This window comes from Gouania willdenowi, chromosome 4, assembly GCF_900634775.1.
Source record: "Gouania willdenowi chromosome 4, fGouWil2.1, whole genome shotgun sequence".
In the NCBI taxonomy this organism is placed as follows: Eukaryota; Metazoa; Chordata; class Actinopteri; order Blenniiformes; family Gobiesocidae; genus Gouania; species Gouania willdenowi.
The window spans coordinates 1,553,286-1,566,634 of record NC_041047.1 but is presented as its reverse complement, the minus strand read 5'-3'; the positions used below and the strand labels follow the sequence as shown (position 1 = coordinate 1,566,634).

General features: G+C 40.1%; 1 protein-coding gene and 1 long non-coding RNA gene across 28 annotated transcripts in view; both read right to left on the bottom strand.

The window, feature by feature from the left end:
* The window catches only part of LOC114461434 (mucin-5AC-like), a 419,115-nt gene that overhangs the window by 241,198 nt on the left and 164,568 nt on the right, over positions 1–13,349 (bottom strand). The window lies entirely within an intron of this gene.
* LOC114461445 (uncharacterized) lies at positions 10,493–10,925 on the bottom strand. Its single transcript, XR_003673842.1, has 3 exons — positions 10,849–10,925; positions 10,643–10,741; positions 10,493–10,535 (listed from the first exon to the last, which is right to left on the bottom strand). It is a non-coding gene; the product is annotated as an uncharacterized LOC114461445 (long non-coding RNA).

Here is a 13,349-nt window from a genome sequence, read left to right as displayed (position 1 = left end):
AGACAGAGCCAGGTACAGAGAGTCAAAGTACACGTTTGGAAAGGAGGTGAGAAAAGCCAAACCTTTGTACTCAGAGAAGCTACAACATCAGTTCTCTGCGAATGACTCAGCTTCTGTCTGGAGAGGCTCAGGCAAATGACAAACTACAAGCCCAGAGCCCCTGCTGCTGCTAACGACCTCTGCCTGGCCAACAGTCTGAATAACTTCTATTGTAGATTTGACAGACAATGGGTCAGACCTGACTCCAACCCCCCTCACACCTCTGACCAGCCTTACTCCAACACCTTCACCCCCCACATCAAAGCTACAGTCTCACTACAGCTGCTTACAGAGGCTCTCTCCCCTATCTTCCCCCCCTCCTCCCCCCTCCCACAGAGACACCTTTCTCCATCAAAGAGAGAGATGTAAATAGACTTTTCAGGAGACAAAACCCCCGTAAGGCTTGTGGACCGGACTCTGTCTCTCCTTCCACCTTAAAGCACTGTGCTGATCAGCTGTCTCCAGTGTTCACAGACATTTTTAACACCTCACTGGAGACATGCACCGTACCAGCCTGTTTTAAGGCCTCCACCATCGTTCCTGTCCCTAAAAAGCTGAGGATCACAGGACTTAATGACTACAGAACCATCGCTCTGACATCTGTGGTCATTAAGTCCTTTGAACGCCTCATGCTCTCCCACATCAAGGACATCACCGACCCCCACCTGGACCCCCTGCAGTTTGCCTATAGATCCAACAGGTCTGTAGACGATGTTGTAAACCTGGCTCTCCACTTCATCCTCCAGCACCTGGACTCGCCAGGATCCTGTTTGTGGACTTCAGCTCTGCTTTCAACACTATAATCCCAGCTCTCCTTCAGGACAAGCTTTCCCAGCTGAACGTGCCAGACTCCACCTGCAAGTGGATCACAGACTTCCTGTCTGACAGGAAGCAGCACGTGAAGCTGGGAAAAACCATCTCTGCTCCCTGGACCATCAGCACTGGATCTCCTCAGGGCTGTGTTCTTTCTCCTCTGCTCTTCTCCCTGTACACCAACAGCTGCACCTCCTCTCACCAGTCGGTCAAACTCCTGAAGTTTGCAGACGACACGACCATCATCGTCTCATCTCTGATAGAGACGAGTCTGACTACAGGTGGGAGACAGACCGGCTGGTGTCCTGGTGCAGCCAGAACAACATGGAGCTCAACGCTTTAAAGACAGTGGAGATGATAGCAGACTTCAGGAAGAACCCAGCCCCCCTCACCCCCCTCACCCTGGGAGACTCTACAGTGAGCTCTGTGGAGAACTTCTGCTTCCTGGGGACCATCATCACTCAGGACCTCAAGTGGGAGCTGAACATCAGCTCCCTTATCAAAAAAGCTCAGCAGAGGATGTACTTCCTGCGGCAGCTGAAGAAGTTCAGTCTGCCAACAAAGATGATGGTGAACTTCTACAGCTCCATCATCCAGTCCATCCTCTGCTCCTCCATCACCATCTGGTACGCTGCAGCTACGGCCAAGGACAAGGCCAGACTGCAGCGTATCATCCACTCTGCAGAGAAGGTCATCGGCTGCAATCTGTCCTCCCTCCAGGACCTGTACGCCTCCAGGATTTTGAGGCGTGCAGGAAAGATTGTGGCCGTCCCCTCCCAGCCCGGTCATAAACTGTTTCAATCTCTCCCTTCTGGAAGGAGGTTTCAGTCCATCAGGACCAGAACCTCCAGACACAAAAACAGCTTCTTTCCCTCTGTCACCATCCACATGAACACACCCCAAGTCACCCACTGAACCCCCCCCCCCCCCACCTCCACCCAATCACCACCTCCATGATGACATTATCTGCTGCACTGTATATATATTTATTTATTTATATTTATCCTATTTATCCTTTATTCTCTATCTATCCTTTATTTATCCCTCATCATTTATATTTATCATTATTATTATTATTATTATTGTTGCTGGGTTGTTCTTTGTTTTTTTTAATTTTTGTTGTTGTTTGTTTTGTGCACCAACTACCAAGACAAATTCCTTGTACTGTCCTTAAAACTGTACATGGCCATTCAAACATTTCTGATTCTGATTCTGATTTCTGATCCTCCACCGACCTGTTTGCCTGATAGGCAAACTGCAGGGGTCCTGTGATGTCCTTCAGGTGGCTTTGAGGTAAAACCCCTGTTATAAACTTACATGTTCAAGATCATTTAGTGATGGCGTTTAAAAGTTTACAGTCAATAGTTTGTGTGCTCAACAGCATTAACTTTATGGACCTTAAAAACATACTAAAAACAGAGACTTGACTTTATTGATCAAGTTCATTGCAGTCTAGTGTACGTACAGTATGAATTAACTTCAATAATACTTTAAGAAATATATTTCAAGTACATAGACAGTACGCTACAAGTAATACGCTAAGCAAACTTACAAGTACACTGTTTTCCAATATAACAATGAAATGCTCGTAAATTTAAAGACATTTTCAGTCATTTTAGGTTTTATGTTTAAAATTACAGTTCCCATAATGTAAGATTACATTCATTTTATGTTTTTAATGGCACTTATTATAATATTATATTTGTACATATTTAACCGTAGATTTATATTACATACAATTTTCTATATTTTTTTTTACAGGTTTGTGACCATTTTCCATAAGACAAAGTAATAAGTATTAATAAACAGTAACTAGCAGTAATGTAAAGATTTACCTTTAGAATTACAAGTACCTAAATATGATATTTCATTATTAATATGTTTGTTTAAAGGTAATTCAACATAATTATTTTATATTCAAATTTTTCATAAAATGTAATGTAATTTTACAAATCTTTCATAATAATGATAAAGAAATTTCAGAAATCTTTCATGTTTTCCATAAAATTGCAGATCATTAGTATGCATGGTCAAGGTGATTTCATGTTTTTTTAGATGCAATAAGTAGTATTTGTACAGCACTGTAAACGTGAACATGTAACATGTTCTTATAAAGTCCTGTTATTTCTGTTGTTTCAAATTGGAATTATTTAAAAAAATAAACTGAATTCATATAACACATGCTGAGATACAATCAGATCAAAGTAGTTAACCAAATATGTGATCATAACAAATAAATTGTAATCATAGTCTATTAAACCAGTAACTATTATTATTATATATTTAGTGTGTGTATATGTAGTGTATCTGAGAATGTTTTGAGCAGCTGCAAGGATTCACCTCCGAAGCAGAAGGTAGCGCTAATGCGTAGAGTCCAGGGTACTACACTGAAGAAGAAGAAGAACGTAGCAGTCAGCATCACATTACACACACATTATGAATGTTGTCATTATGAGTTACATTAAAACGCTTCCCAATGATTTATATTAGAAGCACATCACTCTTCTGTTTGACACAAACATTGTTCAGCGTGGGAATCCATAACATTTTTTATACTAATTATTTGCTAATCTTACTATAAATGATTGTGATTATTTCCTCCCTGTGAATTTGTAGAAATGATACATTAGGTTGTTTTATTTTTTTGGTGAAATGTGTAGAATGTGAACCACTCAATCTTCAAAGATATTAGCTTTGTTGAAGGCTAGTCTGTTATTACGTGAATGTAACTTAAATAACTCCCAACTAGTGATAACCTCTGTCACTTTGTTGTTCTGATTTTGTCTGGATATTGATCAATAACACTTTAATCACAGTAGAAACCTCTGCAATAGCTCTCTACTATTTCACGCAAATTCAGTATGATCGTCGCACTCTCAATCATTTTCATGGAAATTCAAATAGCTACTAGTTTGCTAAAGTGTCCTTGTCTATTATTTTACATTTTTCAATAAAGTTATAATTTTTTCCTTTTTTTTAATTAACAAATAATGCAAAATGTTAACGCAGTAATATTTACAGGCCTAATTTTATATATCCTTCAGATAAAGAATTTATTGAGTTTTACCGCGTAAGCTCCCATTAATAGAGTTTCTCAGTACATTGGATGAAGGTATAGGTATAGAGACATGGGTTGTTGGATTTTTTTTTATTGAAAGTTGTATACAAACTATTTGAATTGGGATTAATAAATTATTTAAAATAATTTCTGCCTTGTTGTAATAACATCTTTATTTGAAGCATTTTTTAAGGCCGTCACAGCGACTTAGAAGAATAACTTTAGAAAAGTCCACCACGTAGAAATGATTTAAAGGTTTCAGACAGCCCGTATGGTAGCACACAATTCAAGACACAGAAGTGATTTCTCTTTTCATTTATTGCCGTGGGCTTTTTGTGGTGTTGGGGCACATGGACATGTTAAATATTAGTGGACTTCCAGGTTCTGTAACAGCTTTTTCCTCAGGCCATACGACTTTTGAACAAAAAATAATTCATTCTCCCTCAAACCCCCACAACCGGATTACCTCACTGGACTGTAAAATAGACAATATAACATGCATCAAAAACATGCAATGTACTTCTGTATCTGTATAGGCATCAAACACATGGCTTTTCTTTTTAATATCTATTTATATCTTCACTGTATCTCTCTCTTTTTTTAATCACTATTTACCTTATGTAAGTACTTGCTGCTGTTTAGCCGGTTTTTATCCTGCTATACGAGCCAATGCAACAACATTTTGTTCTTATCTGTACTGCAAAGTTCAAGTTTGAATAACAATAATATAATTCTAAGTCTCAAATTAGACCGGAGGAAGAGAAAGTTTTTACTATGGAACAGAAATTAAAGGCCCAATGTTTCTGTTTTTCAGTCTTCAACTGTTTATTAGAAATAAAAACTACACCAGGAAGCTGTGATTAGAGTTGGAAGGTATGAAGATCAACAGGAATGTCCTTTTACTGCTTGATGACAATGACTTTTATACTTTTAATTATAGACCAGCATTAATCAAGCATGCCTCAGGAATATATGACAATGTTTGTGTCCATACCAGTCTGTGATTGGTTGATCTGGTTAGATCTCTGAAGCTAAGCAGGTCTGGTCCTGGTAGGTAGTTAGATGGAGACCACTGAAAATTCCAGGTGTCACAGTGGGGGACAGTCACTGCAGTGGTAACTGTCATTGTGTCCTTGGGCAAGGCACTTCACCCACATTGCCTAGTATGAATGTGGTGTGTGAGTGAGTGTTGGTGGTGGTGGGAGGGGCCGATGATGCACTATGGCTGCCTCACTTCTGTCAGTCTGCCCCAGGGCAGCTTTGGCTACAATAGTAGCTTACCACCACTAAGTGTGGAGTGAAAGAATAATGCCTTAATTCTGTAAAGCGACTTTGAGTTCCAAAAAAAAAGCACAAAATAAAATTGATGTATTATGATTATATGTTTGCAGAGGTCATGATTCTTACTCCTCCCTCAGACAGAGATGCTGTGATGTGATAAAATGTGGGTCCCAGGGTGAGACCAGATGAACCCCTGTTCTAAATCAACCTCTATCTGCAGACCTCACACACTTTATTTAATAAAGGCGACCGTGGTTCAGGTGGTAGAGGGTCGTCTTCTAATCGAGAGGTTGGGGGTTCGATCCCGGTACCTGACTATGTGTTGAAGTGTCCTTGGGCAAGACACTGAACCCTAAGTTGCTCCCAGTGGTCGACTAGCGCCTTGCATGTCAGTCCTGTCCCACTGGTGTGTGAATGTGAGGGTGATTGGGTGAATGAGCTGATATGTAAAGCGCTTTGAGACTGTTTCAGTGGTGATAAAGCTATATATAAATCAAGTCCATTTACCATTTAATAAACAGCCAATACTTTACATGCTCTAAACCTGCAATGCCAACAAGATGAAGTTGTCATACTTTTCATCAAGAAAAACATACATTTCAATCTGTGAGGAGAGTAAACATTAAGAGTACAGTTACTAAAAGCACATTACTGGCCTTACTTTACAACATTGTGGCACTTTTATTTTCTTATTTGTTAACATGTCTGTTGGGTATTTTAAGATGAGGCACTATTCATTTTTATAGACATTTGTATTTAATATTATTTAATCTTGCACTAAAGTGTAAAGTGAATTTTTTTTAAATTATTTATTGCTTGATTGATCAAGCTACGTAACAGAAGTGTTCTGTTTAGGGTTGAATGTTAAAATAAGGTGAATAAAATAAATAAGGAACATCCTGGATCTGTTTTTTTTATCTTTATCTTTTAAATATATTATAGAAGTATCAGATCGAGACTCGGTATCGGCCAATTCTCAAAATTAAAAGGACTTGTACTAAAAAACCTGATCAGGACATCCCTACATTTTTGTATATTTTACTGATGTTGTTAATAATAGATTTATGATATATATAGCAATAACTATATTCCTTGAGGTCTACTTTTACTAGATCTGTGCTATAAGCTGTGCTTTTACTTAAAAACCATATACAGTGATTATCAAGCCATGTGATTCTGCATATGGTTAATTATTTCTAGTGTCATTTTAATGCAGATGTACATAGATTATGAACACATGAGACACCATCCTAGTAAAACTTTTGCTATTTTAAAAAATGAGAGATTACGTGAAACATTAACACAAATTGTTTGTCTAACGTAAAACCACGTCTTGAACATTTTAATATTGTTTCATAAAACAATTAGCTCTAACTGTAAGAATCACTTAAATCTGAATAATAATATATAAAGATACTATACATAACTGTGACACAGTTATCATAAATCTGACTTAATGAATTATTTTACCTTCATGTGTCGTACTTAAAGTTTTAAGCTTAAAACAAAGAGGTTGTGATAGGACTGCAGTACAAATAAAACAATTGTGTCTCTAGAGGAAATCCAATCGATAGAAATCATTCACGGAAATGCTGATCAATTTATATGTTGTTGATGAGGTGCATTATACTTTGTTTTTTCAATGTATTACTGCTAATGAATCTTGTTAACAAAGGTGTTAAAATGCAGAGAAACCTTCCAGAAGTGCCTAGCCAATGTGGCTATACTATCGGTTTTACATTCTTCCTACGGCCACTGCACTTGTATTCCAGATGAGCAACAGGCAAGAAAAACAAAAGGGAATGTTACATTACAGTTAGAGTAAATCTTTATTTCATTTCATTTTTCCCAGATAACAAGTGACATAGTTAGTTTGACACATTAATCATTTAATTTACCCTTGGTACCACTGCTGTTCAGAGTAAAGCAGCATTATTATTATCATTGTTGTTTTTTGCAAAATGCAGAAAGTCAAGAGTATTACAAATACATAACCTGGAAAATAATGTCTATCTGTAAAAATAAATGTTCACCCTCTATAACATATTAATAGTTGATTCATTAAATCATTGATTATTATTTTTGATTTAAAGACTTGGATTACAGTTCCAAGTAGAAAAGCAGTAAATATTTTTTTAACCAGTTCACATTAAACAGTAGCAGAATAAGTAGCAGAACTGGTGTTAGGGAGTTGTAGTTGGTCCAGTTGTTGCTGCCTAGACGTTACAGCGGTTTGTTCCACAACAGGTTAGTCCACTGGTTAGATTTCCCACTTCTTCCATAAATGGCAGTACACCGTGATCAGGAGCAATATCACATACATCTGTTGATGTGCAGCCAGCAACAAGTAGAACTCCATTATCAGTTGAGGCTGTGAATGAGAACATGAGAGAAATTATTGAAAACATATTTCTTCTCTTTTCCACAGGAACTGGATAATCTCTATACATGAGATATATTTTACAAACTTTTAGACTTCAAAGTAAACCTTCTTCTCTAATACATTAAGGGGCGGATTCACTAAAAGTCTAGGGGTAATAAAATGTGTGCCAACGTCACTCCACGCGCTAATAAGGGTACAAACCCCAGGGAATCAGGACTGCACGTCACAATGTGCCCACAATTTATTCAGCACGTTTCCCTCAGATGAACATGTAAAGTAGGCTGATTTTATAAGGGAAGCAAAAAAAATGGGAGGGGGAAATGCAAATAAATTCATCCAATGGGCACAATGCAATTCATCAAACCAGGAACTGTTTGCAGTGATTGTTTTATGCACCGAAAATAGTGCAAATAGATGCAAACTCACACAAGAAGATCATCTGAATGTTGACACAAAACACAGCGGAGATGGAAAAAATGCTCTAGTATAAGAAAATAATTTAAATAAAACAATAATAAACATTAACAGCCACTGAATGAAAAAATGCTGAGTAAAGTGTTTGTGAGGGAGAAAAACAGCTGGATTATTTGTTTATTTTGTTTTCTACATTATTAAATGTTTGTGCAGCAGACGGAGAAGTCCTTCTGCCTCTAATTAAACTTCCTTTAATGTCATTTTGTGCTTCTGTGCACTTACCACATTTAATGCACAAAATATTAATTTAAATTGGGCGGTCTCAATCACATCTACACGTGCATCAATTTGCTGCACAATCTTGGTGAAAATCCCAAAGCAGGTGAGCAAACAGCGTCACCAAAGAAATTAGGGACTCACCTGGTTTACCACACTTTATTTCAGATCTGAATGAAACCGCCACTAAGTGAACAAAGTTTCATTTCATTTTTTTATTAATTTTTTTTATTCTAAGCAAAAAGTGTGCCAAGAACAAAACAAAAGTATAGGCTACACAATAATAGTCACTTATACATTGATGCTTGAAATTGAGTGGTGAGAAGTAAAACTTATTGAACCACAACATACCAGATCCAATAAAGCAGCGATCCTGTGCTCCTTTACATTTGACAGTAACTACTGTACAAACGTTGGTTCCAGAGAAGAAGATACAGACGTAACACTCAAGTCCATTTGTTTCCTGTTGAACAGGAACTAAAACAGAAAGGAGAACACTGTCATGTAAAAGCAACATGCAGGTAGATTTCTCATTCAATGGTACCTGAACTAGTCATATATAGAACATAAAGTGTGTTTATTATGTTTCTTCATAAAAGTCTTCTGAGATTCATACAATGTATGGGGAGCCGTCATTTACAGGAGAAAGTGACATCAAGTCGTTGATTCCGGTACAGCCTTTAGATTAGCACCGCCTGATTTCTCACAATAAACTTTCTATTTAGGATTGTGTAGCTTTGTTCCACATGTTCTTTAATCTGCTTTTATTTATTACTGAGGACAACATAAAGGATGTGTGTTGGAGCTCCTTATGACGTGTATGAAGCTGTTTTTGATAATCTTGTTGTCTGCTGTACTGTTTATATATGAGACGTTGAAGACGGACAGTGGACTTACAGTGGGACAAACTGGGAGGACTTTGGAGACGTTTAGAGGTGGACATTCCACTAGAGACGTACCTGTGACGTAGCCCTCGACAGAACTAAATCAACACCGTCACATCACTACAAGCTTCTGAAGTAAGGAAAATGCAGTGACTGTGTCTCCTGATTGCTCTCCAGCTTAGAAATAAAATTCACTACAAATACCCTTTTGATATTAATTTTACAGAATTGTTTTACATTGTCATCTAATTCTACAAATCATCTCCATCACTTACCAGGCAGATTTTCTGAGTTGCAGTTGTTTGTGTCGCAGCATTCAGCATCTATGATTTTATGTGAATCATACACATCAGTAGAAAAGTTAAAGTCGCCGTTGTTTGGACACAGTGTGGGAGGAGCACATCCTCTGAAAAAACTCTCATCTCCAGATAAAACATCTACAAAGATAAAAATCAGTTTGTTTAGTTTGTCTAAAAACATGTTACAGTAAATGTAATTTATGTAAATCATGTTCATAACAATAGACAAAGATTACCTTTAATGGAAGCTGTTATACACATAGTCTCTGAAGAACAAGTCACTGACACTGGACTGGAACAAGATGATCCTGAGCAGGATAGACACTGAAGTGGCTCGTTACAGCGGTTTGTTCCACAACAGGTTGGTCCACTGGTTAGATTTCCCACTCCTTCCATAAATGGCAGTACACCGTGATCAGGAGCAATTTCACACACATCTGTTGATGTGCAGCCAGCAATAAGTAGAACTCCATTATCAGTTGAGACTGTAAAAGAGAACATGAAATGAATTATTATTTTTTTTGTCTTTTTCCACAAACTTATATAAAGTACAGGAATATTAATAAATAAATATGAAAAATCTGAACAAATACAAATGTGTCTGTGTCACAGTATCCCCATAAATACACCTAATAATACATTCACTCTCATCTAAAAACACACCATGTGCAAAAAAACAGCGATCCTGTGCTCCATCACAATCGATAGTAAGCACTGAACAAATGTTGGTTCCAGAGAAGAAGATACAGACGTAACACTTAAGTCCGTTTGCTTCCTGTTGAACAGGAACTAAAACAGATAGAAGATTGCTGTTATTTAAATGCAACGTGAAGATTTTTTTTTTCTTTTTTGAAGTATTGATTTTATGGCCACAATTTGTGATTCAAGTTCTGATTCAAAAAATCATCTCCTCCATCATCACTTACCAGGCAGAGTTTCTGAGTTACAGTTGTTTGTGTCGCAGCATTCAGCATCTATGATTTTATGTGAATCATACACATCAGTAGAAAAGTTAAAGGTGCCGTTGTGTGGACACAGTGTGGGAGGAGCACATCCTCTGAAAAAACTCTCATCTTCAGATAAAACATCTACAAAGATAAAAATCAGTTTGTTTAGTTTGTCTAAAAACATATTACAGTAAATGTACTTTATGTAAATCATCACAACATAATGCATGGAAATAAAAATATCCAACCTGTGATGGTGGCAGTTACACACATAGTTTCTGTAGAACATGTAACTGTAGTTTCAGTTGAACATGAACCAGTGCAACTTAGACATTTAAGTCCTCCAGCTGTAGTGAAGATGAAATCATAGGATGATAATAAATATATTTTAAACATCAAAATTTGAATAGAATATGAAAATTAACCATTTTTAAACTGTATGAACTAAACTCACGTGTTGTAGTAGGAGGTGTGGTAGTTGTGGTTGGAGGTGTGGTAGTTGTGGTTGGAGGTGTGGTAGTTGTGGTGGGAGGTGTGGTAGTTGTGGTGGGAGGTGTGGTAGTTGTGGTGGGAGGTGTGGTAGTTGTAGTGGGAGGTGTGGTAGTTGTAGTGGGAGGTGTGGTAGTTGTGGTGGGAGGTGTGGTAGTTGTGGTGGGAGGTGTGGTAGTTGTGGTGGGAGGTGTGGTAGTTGTGGTGGGAGGTGTGGTAGTTGTGGTTGGAGGTGTGGTAGTTGTGGTGGGAGGTGTGGTAGTTGTGGTTGGAGGTGTGGTAGTTGTGGTTGGAGGTGTGGTAGTTGTAGTGGGAGGTGTGGTAGTTGTAGTGGGAGGTGTGGTAGTTGTGGTGGGAGGTGTGGTAGTTGTGGTTGGAGGTGTGGTAGTTGTGGTGGGAGGTGTGGTAGTTGTGGTGGGAGGTGTGGTAGTTGTGGTTGGAGGTGTGGTAGTTGTAGTGGGAGGTGTGGTAGTTGTAGTGGGAGGTGTGGTAGTTGTGGTTGGAGGTGTGGTAGTTGTGGTGGGAGGTGTGGTAGTTGTGGTGGGAGGTGTGGTAGTTGTAGTGGGAGGTGTGGTAGTTGTGGTTGTAGGTGTGGTAGTTGTGGTGGGAGGTGTGGTAGTTGTAGTTGGAGGTGTGGTAGTTGTGGTTGGAGGTGTGGTAGTTGTGGTGGGAGGTGTGGTAGTTGTGGTGGGAGGTGTGGTAGTTGTGGTTGGAGGTGTGGTAGTTGTGGTTGGAGGTGTGGTAGTTGTAGTTGGAGGTGTAGTAGTTGTAGTTGGAGGTGTGGTAGTTGTAGTTGGAGGTGTGGTAGTTGTGGTTGTAGGTGTGGTCGTTGTAGTAGGAGCTGAGGTAGTTGTGGTTGGAGGTGTGGTAGTTGTGGTTGGAGGTGTGGTCGTTGTAGTAGGAGGTGTGGTCGTTGTGGTTGGAGGTGTGGTAGTTGTGGTTGGAGGTGTGGTCGTTGTGGTTGGAGGTGTGGTCGTTGTGGTTGGAGGTGTGGTAGTTGTAGTTGGAGGTGTGGTAGTTGTAGTTGGAGGTGTGGTAGTTGTAGTTGGAGGTGTGGTAGTTGTGGTTGGAGGTGTGGTAGTTGTGGTTGGAGGTGTGGTCGTTGTAGTAGGAGGTGTGGTCGTTGTGGTTGGAGGTGTGGTCGTTGTGGTTGGAGGTGTGGTAGTTGTGGTTGGAGGTGTGGTAGTTGTGGTTGGAGGTGTGGTAGTTGTGGTTGGAGGTGTGGTAGTTGTGGTTGGAGGTGTGGTAGTTGTGGTTTGAGGTGTGGTCGTTGTAGTTGGAGGTGTGGTCGTTGTGGTTGGAGCTGTGGTCGTTGTAGTAGGAGGTGTGGTAGTTGTAGTAGGAGGTGTGGTCGTTGTGGTAGGAGGTGTGGTCGTTGTAGTTGGAGGTGTGGTAGTTGTAGTTGGAGGTGTGGTAGTTGTAGTTGGAGGTGTAGTAGTTGTAGTTGGAGGTGTGGTCGTTGTGGTTGGAGGTGTGGTCGTTGTGGTAGGAGGTGTGGTAGTTGTGGTTGGAGGTGTGGTAGTTGTGGTTGGAGGTGTGGTAGTTGTGGTTGGAGGTGTGGTCGTTGTGGTTGGAGGTGTGGTCGTTGTAGTAGGAGGTGTGGTCGTTGTGGTTGGAGGTGTGGTAGTTGTGGTTGGAGGTGTGGTAGTTGTGGTTGGAGGTGTGGTAGTTGTAGTTGGAGGTGTGGTAGTTGTAGTTTGAGGTGTGGTAGTTGTGGTTGGAGGTGTGGTAGTTGTGGTTGGAGGTGTGGTCGTTGTAGTAGGAGGTGTGGTCGTTGTAGTAGGAGGTGTGGTAGTTGTGGTTGGAGGTGTGGTAGTTGTGGTTGGAGGTGTGGTAGTTGTGGTTGGAAGTGTGGTAGTTGTGGTTTGAGGTGTGGTCGTTGTAGTTGGAGGTGTGGTCGTTGTGGTTGGAGGTGTGGTCGTTGTAGTAGGAGGTGTGGTAGTTGTAGTAGGAGGTGTGGTAGTTGTGGTTGGAGGTGTGGTAGTTGTAGTTGGAGGTGTGGTCGTTGTGGTTGGAGGTGTGGTCGTTGTGGTTGGAGGTGTGGTCGTTGTGGTTGGAGGTGTGGTCGTTGTGGTTGGAGGTGTGGTCGTTGTGGTAGGAGGTGTGGTCGTTGTGGTTGGAGGTGTGGTCGTTGTGGTTGGAGGTGTGGTAGTTGTGGTTGGAGGTGTGGTAGTTGTGGTTGGAGGTGTGGTAGTTGTGGTTGGAGGTGTGGTAGTTGTGGTTGGAGGTGTGGTAGTTGTAGTTTGAGGTGTGGTCGTTGTAGTAGGAGGTGTGGTCGTTGTGGTTGGAGGTGTGGTAGTTGTGGTTGGAGGTGTGGTAGTTGTGGTTGGAGGTGTGGTAGTTGTAGTTGGAGGTGTGGTAGTTGTGGTTGGAGGTGTGGTAGTTGTGGTTGGAGGTGTGGTAGTTGTAGTTGGAGGTGTGGTAGTTGTGGTTGGAGGTGTGGTAGTTGTACTTCCATCATTACAT